Source organism: Suncus etruscus, chromosome 3 (genome assembly GCF_024139225.1).
Source record: "Suncus etruscus isolate mSunEtr1 chromosome 3, mSunEtr1.pri.cur, whole genome shotgun sequence".
NCBI classification, from domain to species: Eukaryota; Metazoa; Chordata; class Mammalia; order Eulipotyphla; family Soricidae; genus Suncus; species Suncus etruscus.
Genome location: NC_064850.1, coordinates 29339263 through 29359135, shown reverse-complemented (window position 1 = coordinate 29359135; position 19873 = coordinate 29339263). Strand labels below are relative to the sequence as shown.

The window sequence follows — 19873 nt, the reverse complement described above, 5'->3', positions numbered from 1 at the left end:
TAAATACAACTATAAAGGACTTTGTAAATCACAATGGTTTCAATAAAATAAATTTTTTTTGACTTTTGGGGCCACACCTGTTTGATGCTCAGGAGTTACTCCTGGCTATGTACTCAGAAATAGCTCCTGGCTTGATAGGACCATATGGGATCCCAGGGGATCAAACCACAGTTCGTCCTAGGCTAGCACTTGCAAGGCATCCATGCCTTACCTCTAGCACCACTGCTCCAGCCCCTCAATAAAATATGTTTTTTAAAAAAACTACCATATTATATTTTAATGAGGTGTAAGACAAAATGCCCATCAATATTTTCAATTTAATATTTTTTAAATTTACAATGGGTTAATAATGATGTAACTCTCTTTATCTGAAGCAATATTTTAAATTATATCAAATAATGTTTGTCAAAAATAACAGATATGTTATTTTGTTTTTTTTTTGTTTTTTTTGTTTTTTTGTTTTTGGGTCACACCCGGCATTGCTCAGGGGTTACTCCTGGCTGTCTGCTCAGAAATAGCTCCTGGCAGGCACGGGGGACCATATGGGACACCGGGATTTGAACCAACCACCTTTGGTCCTGGATCGGCTGCTTGCAAGGCAAACACCGCTGTGCTATCTCTCCGGGCCCACAGATATGTTATTTTAATAAAATAAACATGTTTGTGTCAATAAATTAAAGTTAATCAGTGACTGATATTATTATTTTTTGGTTTTGATTTTGGTTTGGGGCCACACACAGACTTATTTTTGATTTTGTACTCCAAGGATCAGCACTGGATAGGGTTCAGGAGAACTTACGTGGTCCTGAGTATCAAATTCTGGCCAGCTACATGCAAACCTAATCACGCTGCTATAACTCCAATCAAGTGATTTTAAATGATGATTATGAAAGTTACACTAGTTGTCCACCTTTTAGGTAAGTTATAGATACTAAACTTCATTTTCAAGGTGTTTTTCTCTTTTATAGTTTTCGGGTCACATTCACTTCTTGTGCTCAGACTTCCACTTAACTTTGTGCCTAGGGAATCATTCCCAATGGTGTTCAGGGGACCATATGCAATTTTACAGATTAAACACAGGCAGGGTAGCCACATGCAAAGCAAATGGCTTACTTTCATACTATTTATCTGTTTCTGTCTTTACCATCTTAATCTTGGAAAATGCACTGTTTATTTGTTTGTTTTTTTCCTTATTTAATGACCACATCCAAAACTAAGAAACTATTGCTTTCTATTAGGTATTGTAGAATTGAACAATATATGCTGTCCTAGTGTAAATTATTCTTAAACTGACCATGTATATACAAATATATATACATATATATACAAATATACATAATACGAGTACACTTCCTATAGTTGATTAAACATGTTATTACATTGCTTTTTGTTGCTCATTTTCAGCTGTTTCTGTCATCACAATTCAGTGACAGAAAATTGATTTTAGCTGACATCTTTGAAAATGTCCCTTAATATTTATTAAGAAAGTGTTAGATTACACTTTATTTTACCCAAAACAAAGATCATCCCTGGTTTCTTTGTATCTGTTTGTTTACAACTTGGTTTCACCCCAAACAAAGATTGCTTTATATGTAAAATTGGGTGAGACAGGCTCAGAATAGCCTAAGCTATTTATGTCCTTAGTGCCCCATCCAGGTGGGTGGTCTCTGTATTCAATAAAAATGGCAGTTCTTTAACCAGAGTGAGATAGCATAGTGGTAGGGCGTTTACCTTGCACACAGCTGACCCAGGACTGATGGTGGTTTGCTGGGTGTGATGTGAGGTAGAAGACTGCCATACTCTTTGTGTTTCACCCTCAGCCTGGTTTGGGTTATTTCATGCATGACGTTGAGTCAGTCTCATTCACGTGGGCTTGGAGCTATAGCACGTGGGGTGATTTTACAGAAGTTACTATGGCAAGAGAAGTCTTAAGTATAACTAAAAGATAGATTCCTTTTTTATATTACATAGATAGTTTTAAATTAAATTAGTTGATTATTAGCAAATTTCAATGAGTATACCCATAACAAACCTCAACATTTGGTAGCCTAAAGAAATAGGTAAATGTTGCATTTTATTGTGGTAGCATAAAAATAAATGCTGCATGTTTTTTTTTTTTGCTTGCTCTTTTTAGTTCAAGTCAATTAAAGTTACAAAAATAAACATTCATTTTCAAAGAACACTCTTTCAAAATCAAATCTGATCATATTATCCTCATGTTTAAAATTCTGTATTAGGTTATGTTTCATTAACAAATTCCTAAATCTCATCGACCTAAAAAACAAAATAAAGATTTATCACTAATGTCACAATATAACATGGATCAGATAGCTTTGCTATAGCTCACCTGTTCCAAGCAGTGAGTTGGAACCAGATTGTTTCCACTATACAATTCCATCTGTAAAATATTTTGCTTCTAGCTATATAATTGGAGAATAACCACTTGCTCTTAATTGACTGAAAGTAGAATGGCATTACTTTGATATTCCACTTGTGAAAATTAATTGCATGATCTTACCTAGGTACATGTTATACAAAAAACTGCAAGCATACTTTAATGATCTCTAACTCTTTCTGTTATATTCTCTATATTAATTAATGTTTCATTTAGCTTCCTATGTTGTACCTGCTATGGCCTGGTCCTTGATGATTTTTTTTCTGTTCAACTCCTATTTGCTCTTAATGCAGGATACATTTCAAACATGGAGAAATGCCCTATGTTTGTAATGCTATAATAAAATCATTTTTATTTTTTCTTTTGCAACAGAAATATTTTAAAATATGTGTCAGAATTGAAGAGATGATAATGGGGTGAGGGTACTTGCTTTGCAATTTAGAGATTATCCTGGCTGGATACCTATCATTGCATGTGACCCCCAAATTGAGCACAAAGCAAGGAATAGCCTCTGAGCAGGATTTGGACTCCAGCCCACATCTCCCCCTCAAAAAAAAAAATCCATGTCAAATAAAGAGTTATTCAGGAAGAATTGTTAGTGTCCAATATTTGCTTATATGTTAGCTGAAATATATAAAAAATTTCTTAGTAACTTCAATTTACTTTTGTTGAACAATTTGAATAGGTAGCTATCCTTGTTGTCAATTACTTCGTAGGAGTTAAAAATGAAAATTTTCTTTAACTGTTTAGTTATATTTGTCTGGATGTTCTGTTTGTTTTGCTTTTGGTAAAGCACAGTAATAAGCTTGTAATTTGCTTTAGACAGTAAGAGACCAGGTCTCTTACTGGTCCTGGTAGTCTACCACTTTCTGCTTTGCTTTTTTTTCCTCCATACAAGAAGTAATATCTTTCAGAGTGTGAATTCCATAGTTTGCAACCTTGGGTCTGACTTTGAGATATTATTTTTGTGTTGTTCTTCCTCAACTTCCTGTTAATAAGCTGATTTCTAAAGAAGCAGAAATATTTACCCAAGAAAGATGTTTCCTACTGCTCACTAACTTAAAGGTTCTAGTTTGGATAACACAAAAACTTCTTTACTACTTTACTTTACCGTACAGTCACAATTATACCTTTTTTAGTCTGATATGAATTTTAGCCTTGAAGTTTTTCTCTGTTCCCACTTCTGCCCTACAAGAATTCCTCCTTTAGATATATACTATTTTGCTTTAGTTTTCCATGAAAGCCAGATAAGAGGAATATGGTTCAATTGGAAGAATACATGTCTAAGATGTGGGAATCCATGAATTTAATTCCTGAGAAAAAATACCCAGTACCAATAGGTACAGTCCTGCTGCATCCTTAACACAACCAAAAGTGCTCCATTCATATTAAAAATAAGAACAAGGAAGAAACAACAGAGCCCAAATGAAGCTATTCTTGCCAGATTCACTGAAATTATACCTAACATTCTCAATGAAGGTTATAGCTTTCTTTGAAAATAAAGAGTATCAATGTAGGATTTGTGGAAAATAATAATGATGTTATTTGCATTATAAAAACTAATTTTACCCCTTTGGAGTTCATTTTAGTCTTTGTGGAATTTACTCTCTTTTGTTTGTTTATTTGTTTGTTTTTGGGCAGCTCTACCCTGTGGCAATCAAGGGTTACTCCTGACCCTGGGCTTCAGAAACCATAAGGAATACTGGGGATTTAACTCTGGTTGGCTACTGCATGGCAAACGCCCTACCCGCTATGTTACTACTCTGGTCCCAAATTCTTACACTTTTCTTATCAAATATGATAAAAGATGAAAAAACATTTTCTGGACCCGGAGAGATAGCACAGAGGCGTTTGCCTTGCAAGCAGCAGATCCAGGACCAAAGGTGGTTGGTTCGAATCCCGGTGTCCCATATGGTCCCCCGTGCCTGCCAGGAGCTTCTGAGCAGACAACCAGGAGTAACCCCTGAGCAAAGCCGGGTGTGGCCCAAACACCAAAAACCAAAAAAAAAAAAATAAATAAATAAAAAATAAAAAAAAATTTTCTTTTTGACTTTAAAAAAGTTCCTGTTTTGTTTTAATATTATTTAATTGCTTTATGGACCACCCCAACTTACTCAGGGCTAACTTTTGCTCTCCACTCAAGGTTCACTTTTTCAGGGGTCAGGGGTATGGAATTCCCCTCAGTTTAAAGTAAGAGAAACACCTTATTCTTTGTATTATTCTTCTAGCACAGGGGTCCTCAAACTTTTTAAACAGGGGGCCAGTTAACTGTCCCTCAGACCATTGGAGGGTCTGACTATAGTAAAAACAAAACTTATGAATGAATTCTTATGCACACTGCTTATATCTTATTTTGCAATGAAGAAACAAAACAGATACAAATACAATATGTGGCCAGCGGGCCATAGGTTGAGGACCACTGTTCTAGCATTTACTTTTTTATAATTACTTTATTAAGCAGCATTAAATTACAAAATTGTTCATTATTGAGTTTCCATCATAGAATGTACACCACCAATGCACTTTTCCCACTACCAAAGTCCCCAATTTCCCTCCCATATTTTTATTTTTGCAGATTTTCTGCTTACTAGAAGATGTTGGCTGCCCATTATACTCAAAACAACAATAATATCTTCAAAGTTAGCTTCTTTGAATTTTCATTATCATCCTTTATTCTTCAGAACTTTTTTCACTTTTATAATTAATTCTCTATTTGAGTTAATTATTCTTTATATTTAACCTATTTGTTCACCAACGTATAATTTTTCTTATCTAGATTGGGCTAATAAAATAACTGTCTCCAATTCAATCAAACCTTAAATAGAAACCTCTTACGGTTGAATAAAACCCTTCAGAAAAATTACACTAACCTGAAATGAAAGTTATTTGTTTAGAGAGGATGGATAACTTGCCATATACTCAGCTGAGCAATTAGGGGAAGTAGTATTCCAAATAAATCAGAATTTCCACATCATTGAATGATGAGATGATCAATTCATGTTAAAATGGAGCAACACTCCAGTATCAAGCATTGATCAGCTCAAAGGATTTATATGATTTGTAATAAAACTTTTCCTAAATTTAGAAACAAACACACAAGTTTTAACAAAGAGGAAACAGAAAAGGCATCGATATTCTCTGTGCCATAAATCATTAAAGTTTTAAGGGTATTATAATCATAAGCAGGGATTTTGTAAAATAATATGTAATCATTAGGATATGTATCTAAAAGCTATTTATAGTAGGAAATTTTGATGAAAGCATAGACTTAAATATGGGCTGAGATGCTAATAAGAAAGTAAAAATTCACTGGATAAATGTACTCTGAAATCCATTTTTTATTTTAAACAAAAATACTTAATGATAGTTATTCCTACAAAATATTTTTTACCAGATTAACTAGACAATTTACTTATTGGTAAATAAGTAAATATGATTTTTAAAGGGGAGGTCATGCTTTTTTAAAATTTATTTATTCTTGAACTTTAACTTTTGTATTCATTCTAACTCACAAAGTTCAGCCAGCCCTTTGCTCCAAAGCTCCCACTGCCAAAATAACAGCTACAGCTGCAATCATGGGATTGATCACTCCCTTTTGTATTCACCCTAAGTATTCTATTCAAAAGCTGTGCCTTTTACAAAACCTATCATCTACCAACTTTTATCCCTCCTACCTTAGTTCTTCACAATGCCATAAGCTGAGCTACAGATACACACTAATAAAACGGACACTTCCAAAAAGCATTGTCTGTGGTTATTTGCTTTTTTATTTATAGTTTTCATTTATCTTTGCTGAACCTTATCATTTTGTTTCATTTGTCTACCTGTCAATCCATTGTAAAATTCTCACATATTTTGTCCCCATGTTATTTTTTTTGTATGTAAGCCCTTGAATAATAGCTGGCAACTAGAAAATCAACAATTAGTTATTGTGTGGAAAAATTAGACAACATTTCCAACAGTGAACAAAGATGCTGTGGGTACAAAGGAAAGAATCATTAGTTATATATTTTTTGTGTAATCTGCATTCTAAAAGTGGGAACTGCTAAATAATTTCTTATTTACAGTTCTTTGGAAAAATTATTCAGATAACATCATCATGTGTATTATGATATGATTTAAATCGTAATGCTTACCATGTTTTATTTCATATGCATTAGCTATGTTTACTCTGTCCCTATTCCATGATAGAATATGATGTCCTTACACATTATCTGTGCTTGAGATTTTTTAAACTCTGTGTCTAACATGAATTCAACATTTAAATGGATGACAGCAATTGTGTAGGAGAAGACAAAGGACTAGAGTTAAGGCATATTAAGCCCAGTTTTATTGTCCTTAAAGTACTTATGATGCATAACTGAAATGCTTAAGGATGGGCCTGTGAACTCTCTGGGAAGTACATTCCATGTTTAAACTGAGAAAGTAGTATTTTTGCAATAATAATAGCAAAAAAAAATCTAAAATGTTTGGTTCCATTCAAGTCTATGCAGCCCATTAAGCATTTTGGTATAACTATAGAAACTCCCACACAGTCAAGTGTGGCCCTATTGACCTCCAGCTATGCAGGTACCAATACAAATGGCATCCTCAGATTCTAGCACTATCCTTCTGGTCCTTTTGGCTTAATCCTATTGGTATTTACTAAAGTAAAGTCAATGGAGCTCCATTTTCAAGACAAAGTATTAACCCCTAATTAGAAAATGACTACCATCTTGCCTACAAAATGACTCATTGACTAAAAGATTTGGAACAAGAAAGGTATTAGTATGGGGTCAACATAGTGGTTGCCTGTTAGATAGAAAGTACATACTTCAGAAGTGCCTTCCTGCCATAATAACTAAAGAGTGTGAAGACAACAAAATCACTCCTAAAAATACATCCAATCCCAAGGTGTACACAGTTGTAGAAGCCAATAAAATTTAGATGACTGTTTAGGCAAAATGTACACTCCAGAGTACTCAACGGGGAAAATGAGGCAAGAGTTGCACCACCCTACAGAATATAATGTCTGCACATAAGTTTACTGAATCATGTAAGACCATTATTGCTGGCTATTGAAGCCTCATCTCTCTCTCTCTCTCTCTCTCTCTCTCTCTCTCTCTCTCTCTCTCTTTCTCTCTCTCTCTCTCTCTCTCTCTCTCTCTCTCTCTCTCTCTCTGTTTATGTTATTGGGCTACACCTACTGATGCTCAGTTACTCCTGGCTATGAGTTCAGAAATCACTTCTGGTTTGGAGGGACCATGTGGGAGGTGGGGGGATCGAACCCTGGTCATTCCTACACTAGTGTGGGCAAGGGAGATGCCTTACTGCTTGTGCCATCACCTTGGCCACTAAAGCCTTATTTTTACTAATCTTCAAGTCTCCAAGTCTATGCATTTTTAGATGCATATTTCTTAGAATGGATCCTGGTCGTTTCTGAGCTTAACTTTGAAATATGTAAAATTGCATTCAAAACTCTAGATGCTTGTAATGTTAGTTTCTTTATAGTTTTGAGTAAGTATAGTTTTCTTGTTGGCTGTAATCTCTGTTTCAGTATAACAAAGTCCAGGTTCACTCTTAGCTTCAGTCTCAGATTCAGTCTCCTGATGGTATGTTTCCTCTGCTGTACTTTCCCTTTAAAGTCCAGGAGTTTTGATAGCCCACTGGTCTGTAACTGATGCTTTGTGAACTGTCTGCTTCTCTTTGCTAGTGCTTCTTGAGTTTACCACTTTGGTTTTCCTCAAATCTCTAGCCACGTAAAAATGGGTTACTTGTCTGCAATACACGCACATGGGAACTGATGAAAGGGCAAAGAGAGACTGTGATCTGGGTGTAGTATGGTCAAAAAATTTTTCTGATTCCCTTTAATGAGTTTTTTTTATTATTTTTTGTTTGTTTACATTTTGTCTTCTCTTTTTAAATCACACCTAGTTCAGGAGTTCATATGGGGTGTTAAAGATCAAATCTAAGATCAGGTAGTACATACAATGCAAGAGCCCAGATTGCTGTTATCTTTCCAGCCTTTATGTATTACTTTTCTCTTCCCAAAGCTATTTCCAATGCCTATTTGCTTGAGTATACCTCATCAAATTATATTAGATATACCTTATATAGCCAATATTCAAAACAAGTAACTGTATTAACTAAAGCATATAGCAATATTTCCCATTCCTTTTTCTTCTAAAATAACATAATATGTCTATACCAAATCCATAGGTGTCTATGCTAAGTGATTTTTACTTTGGAGACATTTTATCAATATCCTCAAGGTATTCAGGCCTTCATGATGTTGATGGAGATAAAAGGAACAGTATATGGTGTCTCATATCAACTCACAGCCTCACATACGAGATGCACACGACTACCACTTGAACTATAACCTTTAACACTTCACTAATTTTCATTTGTGTGACATATTACATATACAAATAAGAAGCTCAAAAGGGCGATAGTTTGTGCAAATTGAATAATGAATTTTCATTACTGAAAGTATTTAATTGTTATTTAAATGATTAAAAATGTGTAAATACTGTATTTGGTAATCTGTTAGAAAATCATGTCAACAAATTTGCCTTAACAAATTGTCATTATTTAAGAACAAACATTAAATGAGTGTTTCAGAGTCATTCATTTGTAAATTATCATGTGAATTATTGTTATTCACATAATAAGTATTATTATTGTGTAATAATTTGATAAATTGGGTGCTGAGTTAGATTAGTTCACCAGGTAATTAAAGCTCAAGAATATAAAAAAAAACTTAAATATTATAATACCCTTAAGCAAAAGTTGGTGTGGTTGTTATTCATTTCATATATGATTATAAGGGACAATACCTATGGGTCAATAAATTAAAACTGAGGTATTAAATCAAAGAAATATTCGAAACATTTAAAATGAAAAATATGAATATGCATTTAGAATTTACATAACCAAATATTTATTCATATTATAGACTTTTCATAGGTTTTAGCAAAATATTTTTTTTTGTGTGGTTTTTTGGGGTCACACCCGGCAGTGCTCAGGGGTTATTCCTGGCTCCAGGCTCAGAAATTGCTCCTGGCTGGCACGGGGGACCATATGGGATGCTGGGATTCGAACCGATGACCTCCTGCATGAAAGGCAAACGCCTTACCTCCATGCTATCTCTCCAGCCCAGCAAAATATATTTTATAAAAATTTATTCAATACAATTTTCTTTTTATTTTGGTTAGGTCTTCTTACCAATTATACAGTGTTATTCTTGAATAATTTTGAAAATCACAAACTTTTAAAACTAAACTCATGTTAGAGGAAACATTTATTTTGTGATATCTAATCAAAAAAGATGTACATTTTTAACTCTATGTTTGGATTATAAGTAGACAAATACCATACTGTCTCTTTTCTTTGGATTTTTTAGGCTTTAATGATTTGGATTGAGATATACAACAGAAGTTGCTCTGCACATCATGAAATTATCAAGTCAGTACAAGAGAGAAGACATACGATATCCCTATGGGTTCATCAAAGTCTATATACATAAATAAATATTGGCATAATGATAAGAGTATAAATAGACATTTATTAACAACATGTACACCTCCTGTACATGTGATAGAGACCTAGCAAAGCTGAGTAATTTGCAGTGGCTTCAGACATCATGCAAAAGTAACCTAGCAAACAAAGGACTCTAAGAAAAAAGGGAAAGTCAGTTAGAGAAGTTACCAAAAGAGCTACCATAAAATTATTTAAAATACATTTCTTAATTGAATATAGGTAAATATATCTTCCAAGGTAATGCTTGTTCTGCCTTCATAGACTCTACATAAAATTAGCCTTTGCCAAAGACATGCTTTAGAACAGCAAATTTTTGTTTCCACACAATGATGGTATAAAATTATTAATTTTATTATATGGTGAGACATAAATACTAATTACTTGATGAAGTTTTTCCAAAACTGAAAAATTCAGTTTATTTAAAAATAATGGGGTACTGAATAGATATCTCATTGGAATTAGAATGTGCTTTGCATGCAGGCAGATAGGGGTTGATGTACCTCATAGTATACTAGGCATCACTGGAAATAATTCCTAAGCACAGAATTGAGATAAAGAAGCATAAAGTGCGTCTGTAAAACCCTTTTATTTTATTTTATTTTTTAAAGAGACTGAAGAAGACATAGAAATGCTATTTTTTCAAAACATTAACAATTTCTGCAAGTAATTAGGCCATCCTTGGGGATATTTGTGATAGGTAAATAAAAGATCAATGTCTGCATAAAAGCTGAATTAGGTCTAAAATACATGTAATTTTTCTTATTTTGAAAAAATAGGATTGGTTTATTGAGATGCTCTTTTAAAATAAAAAAAGAAGAAAATGCAGATTCGGCTATTGCTCATCTAAATTTGACAGGTTCATACTTGGAAACATCCTGGCTTTTAAAAGTTAGGAGATGAATGAATTGGCTCAAAAATATGAAATGTATATTGTGTTTACCTTTTGAGACTGGAGGTTTTAATTTCCATTTTATATTGACATAGTGGAAAGTTACAAGGTTGCCAAAACCCAGGAAATTCACAGCAAGAACTAAAGTCATCTGAAATTTTGGAGAGCATAGTTTTGTTAAGATGAGGCTTCTTTAACCAGCAAGCGCATATAGTTTGGGAGATAAATGTGGGCAAAAGAAGTTTGGATATACATGCTCACTTCAACAGGACTAGCTCTGTGTCTTCTCTGAAATTAAAAAAAAATAGATAAGGAAGGAATGATATTGAACATTCTGTATTTCGGTAGGCAAAGTCTAGATAATTAATTTTTGGTTAAAATTCCATTTTTTTTGTTCTGAAATGATTTCTTTACTTTCTTAATTCACTTTTCTTAAAGTTGAAAAAAACTTGTTCTGCATTTCCTTTTTATATCATTGAGTGTAAGCCTACCTTATAAATCAATTGACAACCATTTCCCTAGTTGCATTCATTGGTCATTCATAAAAAAACATTAAGAATTGTAAAATTCCATTTCCTTAATTTTCCATTACTTATTTACAAAAACTGGTAAATAAACAATTTGAATTATTATTAATATAAACATTAGAATGTGAGTTTTATGCTAAAATCATTAAGATATTAGAGCATTTTTTCTTTGTGTTAGAATTGCATTAAGGGTAAAGATAGTTTCATGTAATAAGATATGCAAAACATTTGAAGAAAAAATAACAGCAGAATTTATTCCTTTAAAGACTTCATAGGATTGGAAATATAAATTCTGAGACAGACTATGTATGCCAAAATCAAATAATAATTTCCACTATTTTGATCTTAAAGAACATTAATTAGAAAGGAATAACAAAAATAAGATGCTCAGGATCATGGCATATAATAATCTTGCTGAGTTACTGTACACTCATTTACAAAACAATATCATTCAAAATCAGTGAATTAATCTGAATATTAAAAAAAAAGACAACAACAGCAAACATTTGGTGGATAGTCTACTTGTCTGAGGTAAGAGGTTGTCTTGTACACTTTAGGCTATTTTAGCCATTTTTATAGATTCTACTCACTACAGTATGCACTGACATTCCTATTCAATTTTGACTACACTGAAAAATGTCTACAGACTTGGTCCAATGTTTCATAGGCTAAAGATTCTAATTCATAGGTCAGTGACATAGCTCAAATGACTATAGTCATTTCATGCTAAAGTCCAGGATTTGATACTTGGTATGGCATGACTCTCCAAGCATAGCTCGCAATGATTCCTTAGCTATTAGGTATGGCCCATAAAAGATTCCAAATATTTTAATCTCTTTTCTGGTTCAATGTATAATTAATTATGAGGGTAAACCAACCAAATAGACCTGTAACCCAGTTGAAACTCCTAAATTTAATTCTGAGTCTTCTTTCCTTTTAGGAAATAAGATAAGGAAGTTAGCATTATGTTTCAATATGTGATACTACTATTGGGGTTGAAAATGGACTAAAGAAAAGCAGAATTTCTCCTAAGAATCTGCAAAAGGAAAGAAAACATAATAAATTCTCAATCAAGGTACTTTTTATTTCTGCAGAAGAATTGAAAAAGTGAGCATAAATGACAAGCATCTTTTTATCTATTGACCTCTGATGATCATCAACCATAGCAAATGCCTAGAAAGTAAGAATACATTTTCTCTTCTCTCCTTGGAATCCACTAAGGAGTTCATTAAGATCTCAGCTACCAGCTTCCATCTCCTGCTTAGAATCTCTTTCAAAGTAAACTTTTTGCATTCAGCACCCAATCACATTTGCATACTTTTGACTTCCTCTTAGATTATTTCCCTGCTGTGTCTGAGAAGAAAATCATTCTATTCTAGTTTTTCTCTTTTGTATTTACAGCCAGGAGCTACCTTTGCATTCTCCCAACTGTGAATATTGTTTTCTTCTTGTTGCTCTGATTACTTGATATATTCATGACATTGATATTTGAAAATTTTTTTGAGCAAAGCATAGAGGAGAGAAACCATAGAGTAGGGCCTCTGTAAATTAGGGACCATGCTTCTTGGTTTCCGATTTGTCAATATGTAGCTGCAGTACTCACCGCAATTTTTTCCTTTAAAAAATGATGTGTATACATTGAAATATTGTACAGTCTGAGATAACCTCATGTCTGAAATTTTCTTGTAGAGTTCTGTTCTTTCATAATGTCATTGCTTACTTAAATTACAATGAACCACATATCCTAATTTTGAGTTATTTAAGCAAAATTAATATATCACCTTTCTGTCTTCCCCTTGGCACATCTAAGCACATGACAAACATAGGAGATCCAATACGGATTAGATGTTATTTTTTGTTTCATTTTGAAACAAAGAAATGGCATGCTCCTTCATGAAAGAAATACTGCCTTTTGCTTTGTGCTGCTTGTTAACTTATGCCCAGGGCATAAGGTAATTCTGCTTTTTATGAAAATATTTTAGCATCTGCTAAAACATGAGTATTACTATTACTAAAAAGTAGTCATTATTACCAGCCAATGCTTGTTTGCAAATCCTACTAGATTAAAATGTGGAGTATTGAGGTCTGGAATGATTCCATACAGAGTACATGCTGAGGAAACTCCCTTCTTCTGGACAAAGCCTCATTCTTTTAGTTTTAAAGGTAAAATCTATATAGTTAATCTATCTGTCTCCCACTTCAGGTAAGGGGATTAATCTGTTTAGTTAGCAAATGGATGTGCTTCTAGGAGCCCAAGCAGTTAGCCAATGGGTTCATTTTCCAATTTTAATCATGAAATATGAATATAGTGATTGAAGTCATATAGCAGCATTTGCAAAATCCAATAATTCTTTTTTGAAAAAAAAAATACCTAAGCCTTTGGAGCTCTGTTCATTTCCACTCCCACCAGCACCACTGTTGGATGTTTTATTCGTTTATCATGCCAGCAAACATATCTGTATAGCCTGCAGATAAAAATGGAGACCATCAATCTCTTTAGCTAATCCTTACTTTCTTCCTAGAAGAAAAATATTTTCTCTGCTTTATCAGCATCAGAAAGCCCTGCCTCTCAACAGCTCCTTTTTAGCACTTCTTTCTCTCCACTCCTCTCCTTAACAAATAGACTCAGTGTTGAACACATGGCTCTTACACCTCTATTAATCTTGTCAGACTGAGAGGATGCTGAAACATGTTGGCTAGTAGGAAAGAAGATGCCTTTTCATGTGGCCTTGCAAAGCAAACATTTTGGGAGTGCTCAATTGCTCTGTCCCATTGAAGTTACTGCTTCTAATGGAAGTTTAAATGGTTTTGTTTCTAGGGGGAAATTGTTGCTTTGGTGAAAGACTAAATTTAATATTAGAAAGATGTGCAAACCAAACAAATTTATGAGAATCTATGATTAAAGAGAAGGCCATGTTTCCTAACTGAGATTAAAAAACGATTTCAGAATGGATTTAATGTTACATTAAACCTCTCTAGAGGGGTGCTATTTTTTTAAACTGTGTACAATATTGTCAATCACTAGAAATCAGCGATTTTAGTGATTGACGATCGGTGTTACACGGTAATATTGACTGGAGAATAGAAATTTTTGTTTTGTTTTGTTTTGTTTTGGGGGCACAGCTGACAATATTCAGAGTTTACTCCTGGCTCTGCACTAGCACTTCTTAGGGCTCATATGAAAAATGAAGATCAAACCTGGGTTGGCTGTTTGCAAGGCAATCACCCAAATAGCTCTACTATTTCTCTGGCCACAAGAAAGAGATTTTTTTTTTTTAGAAAAGTATGATTAAAAGAACCAAACAAACATGAACGTGGAATAGTTTATTTTCTTTTGGGTTCTTTGGCCACACCTATTGACCCTTGGAGTGTTACTCCAAATTGTGATCTCAAGGATTGTTCTGTTGGTGCTCAGGACACCTGGGATTGAACCCAGGTTTTCCACAGTAAAGTATGTGCTCAGCTTCTATCGAACTTTCATTTCACTCCGAGAATTTAAAAAATAAGGTAATATACATATTTTTACTTAAACCTTGAATTTCTATTGAGAATAGAATGGGAAACTAAGAACAAAATATACTGAAATGATAGGTATAATCCAAGATTGTTGTCATGGACCAACAAAAGATATGGCAGATCGGGGATTGCTTACTTGATGACTAGGCAGAAAGAAAATTATTATTCATAGGCAGTCAGCAGAGCAGTATTTCAAGTCATGAGAGAATTCTTAAGATGAAGGTAGCACATTGAAATGTAACAATGTGCCATTGTGTTCTAGTCATATTCTTTCTCTGAATATACCAAACATGCAATAAAATAAGTCTCCAAAGCACAACAATCTTTTCAGTGGGCAAAATGCTCCTCTACTGGAAAGCATTACAAGGGATGTGACAAACTCTATAAAGCAGAAGATCATTCTTTTCTGATTATGTACTGGGACAATCTCTTCAATAATCAACATTTGCTTCTCTAGAAGAATAGCATGGACTCATAATCATCAATTTTCCTGTATAACAGGTTTCTCTCGCGATAAAATGCAATCTGTGGTTAATGTTACATGAGCATTAAGAAAATAAAATTAATCAAAGATCAGAGCAAGTTGAAGGTATTGAGAGTACTCAATGAATATGATGAAACCTGATGTGAAAGCTGACTGAGGGAGGGCCCTAGACACAAATGTTGTATATGATAACAGGCCAGACATACTAATTACCAAATTTATGTGGTATTATTTTTTCTTTTTAAATATGCTTATACACTGTGTTCTAAAATAAGTCATAAACTTTTTAACTTTTTTTCTATTTTATGAAGACCACTCACTCTCACTCTCATTCATACTCTCACTCTCCCTCATTTACTCAAATAGTAACTTCTTTATTCAACAATTCAAACATTTTTTCATTTAGAGAATACCCATGATATGACTTAAAAGATTAATAGAAGTATGCAATCCCTAGTTTGTATTCCCAAACTCAAAAAAGTTCATGTCTCTAATTTTTTTTATATTACATAGAGAGGAAAAATCTAAACTGAGTTGCACTAATTTTATGTAAACTTTGCCTGTAATTAATGCAATTTAAGTTCAATTTTTGTCGAAATTCCTTTGTATAAGAGGGGTTACCTGCATTGCTAGAAGTATTACTAGGTTCTATGTTGATATTGTCCAGAATGTCTAGAGGTATTTTATAATATGCTCAATTTACAGTGTGATAAATATCAATTATTAATGGTTCCTGGTATCAAGTGTTTGAGGTAAGAATTTATGGAAGCACAGTTTTTATACTATTAGGCAAATTGTATAATCTCTTAGAACATGAAGGGATAGCATTCCAGCAAGAGAAAATAACAGGGAAATGTGCTTCTTTTAAAAGCTTTCATTCAGCTTTCGTTCTGTGAGGTGTTGTCTGTGTGTGGTGACTAACATTTTTTTGTATGACTCAAAAGATTTCCAATGCTCTTTCTTTGAAGGGCAGCGGACTCCTACCAAGAAGACACAGCAACATCCTGTCAAACAGTGGTGAGAGGTCTCTAGCCATGTGGTCTAAAATAAAAATAATTAAAACATGGTGTTATTGAAGTCTTTGGCTTCCATTCACAGTCAAGAAAGAAAATGGACAGAAAACTAGGGTGGAGTTTCACATTTCAGTCTTCCTGTCCCTTAACATAAACCAACTAAAGAATCCAAAGTCAGAAAAAAGAAAAACAAAAGACTGAAGTGCTATCAAGTAGTGAATAATATGATAGTTGATGATCAATAAATAAACAAGAAGTGCCTTGTTAATTCTTTAATTTGACTTTAAGATTCTATTTGTTCTCACTACTAATGATGGTTTGAAGCCACTGAGTTGGCAGACTTAACATTCTAAAAAATCATGATTATCATAGAAACTCATTTTTTGTTTGTTTATATTCATCAGAATTAAGAATGATTTTTATATCCACAAGTAATAAAATGTTCTTTTAAATTATTGCATTGCATGTGAATCATCTGTGTCATCTTTTCCAGTCTTTGCTTGGATAATGCCTAATTTGATTGGCAGAACAAAGAAAGGTAGTGTATTTCAACAATCACATGCATAGAACCACATGAAAACCTTGAATGACATAAGCAGAGCTGCAATTACAAATAAAAGACCAATGTTGATTCACTGAAGACTGCTTGGGTTCCAAAGATAATAACTAAGTAAGGATTAATAGAATCCTTTCAGAGTGATGTAGATGAAACTGGGTTTTGTTGTTGTTAATATAAGCACTGTAAAAATTTTAGAAGTGTTTTAAGTTGAAGTGGGAGTAAAACACAAAGTAGGAAGAGTTTGATAATGTCTTATCATAAATAATTGTTTTAATAATTTGGATATGTTGCTCACCTATAAAAAGCAATTGGAATAAAGCAAAATTGAAAAAATAAAAAAATTAGAAAAATAAAGCAAAAATAGGAAGAAGCAAAATGGATAAAGATAGATGAACCTGAAATGTGCTTAACTTTTATGTTAATGTAAAACAGTAAACCATAGATTCATACCTACAATGTAGTGGCATTTCTAAATAATAAGGGATCTTATATAATGCAGTGAAAAATAGTAGATATGACTTTTCATTTGATGTTAGAATATTTGATCTAAAAAAAGCTATCCACAGAATAAACAGGTAAAAAAACCCAGGAAACCAGAAATAATAGGATATTAATTTTATATGCCAAATAAAATAAAATCTGAACATATAAAAAGTTTTTTTATATCCATGCTTAGTTAGCCTAAAATTTTGTAAAATAATCCTCATGTATATCATAAAATTTCTTATTAAAAATGTAAATTACAGTCAAAGATCTGTGCATAGATTAGTTATTGACCCAGATTTTATATTGCTAAGAATTTCTTGGTAGCTTTCCCATATGCTTACTTTTATTCTATGTGTGAATGTTACCTCTAAGACATCAGGAGAACATATGGTACACTTATTTTTTTTATCTCTTTTAATCTTTTTTATTTTTTTAGGGCTCTATAAGGCCGATTTCTTCTACAGTAAATAGTGTTTTATCTGCCAAGAGTTGATAGTGAAACTAGAGAAAGAATATGTGAAATAGAGAAAAATTATGTCAGATTTTGCTACCACTGAGAAATTGGTGATGCTACTAATATCTTATATTGGCCAGTCCATTGTTACTTTACTTCTTTCACTATTCTTTGCTCTCTTTTCTGGATCTGTGGAATTTGAAAGTATCATGCAGTTAGAGTCTGATAAAAAGATATCAGAATATAAAAACATAATAATCTATGTATTTTCTTAACCTTTGTTATACTGCCCTTGAACTAGGATCTAGTAACATTAAACACTAACTGAAAACCAGTAAATAATAAAATTAAAATTACCTCCTACAGAAATTTGATAAAACTATATTACATTATAAATTAATTTTAATACTTTTCTGGTCATCTCAGAGAGATTGGAAGAATAGCTTTATTTGTTTCACTCACCTTAGTTTTAATTATTAATTATTGTATATAAATTATTATACATGTTACTGTTTTTATAAGTATATTTCTAATATTATTGATTTGAAAAAATATCATTCACTATGTTTTTTTTTTTTTTTGGTACATAACTTGGACTAAGCTCTCCTTGGGTTTCTGTTCCACATCAATTTGACTAAGCATTCAGCTTCTAATTAAATTGTCCAAAAGGATCCTTGATGATGTCACTTATTTGCTGGCACACTTATAGCATGACTGCCTGAAAAGGGCTAAATTTGACCTCTTGTTTTCCCTCAGTCTTCTCAAAATTCCACATATAGTTCTCTTAGTCAACTAGCTAGATTATATATGTGGTATCTTTTGATTTGATATTAAGAGTTAAGGAGAAAATTCTCAGTCTCTAAATATGAGCTGTGGCACTACAAGCTTCACAGGTTTTTAAGTTAATCAAATAAGCAAGTTCTGGTGCTTAAAAGATTCAGTTATATCATTAGAGTGATTTCTTTCACAAGAGTGAAAAAAAGTGTTGAGTATTATGTGAAGTAACACCAACTATGTAAATTTATATATGTGTAGATAAAACAAAATTTACATGTTAAAATATCTGTTTTAATAAGAAAATAAAGTTACAGTTTATGAGACTATTTAATTACTATATATAGTAACCAATATATAACTACTATTTATGGCATCACTTATATATGCCAAGCATAGTTAACATAACCAATCATGATACATTTGTTTCAAGATAAGGGAAAGTAAAGTTATTAAAAAAAATAGAAAGAAAACAGAAAGAAAAACTAAAAAATAAATTGGAAGAGAAGCAAAAAGAAAAAAGAAAAAGTTTAGTAGTAATATATTTGTGAAAAATACTTTATCTTCAATAAAGTCATTAATACAATAGCAGAAGGGTTAGTAAGCCCCTTTTTAAAAGATAAGAGATAAGAAATATGCAATAAAAATGTGTGTGTGGCAGTTATTTGCATAGGCACAGCAAAATATGAGGAATATAGAAAGTATAACTTTTGCTTTAAAAACAGGGAGAACTTACCCAAAAAGTATCCTGGCATGTGACTATCTCCAGGCTCCAGGCATTCTAAATTGTTTCACTAAAGTCTTTCTTTCTTTCTTTTTTTTTTTTAGCCAGGGGAGAGCACGCACGCAGTCCCCCACTACCATAAATTACGCAGTCGAGTTTCCCACATGTGGGGAAATCGCAGGGGTCAGCACTCCCGGAGTGCAATGGGCGAGCCTCACCCTGGGGAAACCACCTTCCTAATCATGGAATCGCCCCTGCCAGGTAAGTATACACTAAAGTCTTTCTCTGTGGTCACAGTAAAAACTCTTTACAATCACGGAAGACATGATTTTGTAAGCCAACTTTGATTGTATTCCGTAGGCTAACTATATTTTGAGAAACATAAAATTTTAAATGTTAAGTGCTACTACTTGTTTCTATGTGCTGATGATTTATGATAAATATACCTCTTAGTTTTGCAACTCTTAATTGTAACTGCTGCAGTATAATTCTTTGATTTTACTAATCCTAGCCACTCTCTATAGCTTCATT

At 33.0% G+C, this 19873-nt stretch overlaps 1 non-coding gene across 1 annotated transcript; it reads right to left on the bottom strand.

The window, feature by feature from the left end:
• Positions 1–19447: 19447 nt before the first annotated feature.
• LOC126004715 (U1 spliceosomal RNA) lies at positions 19448–19611 on the bottom strand. Its single transcript, XR_007493978.1, has one exon. It is a non-coding gene; the product is annotated as a U1 spliceosomal RNA (small nuclear RNA).
• Positions 19612–19873: the final 262 nt, after the last annotated feature.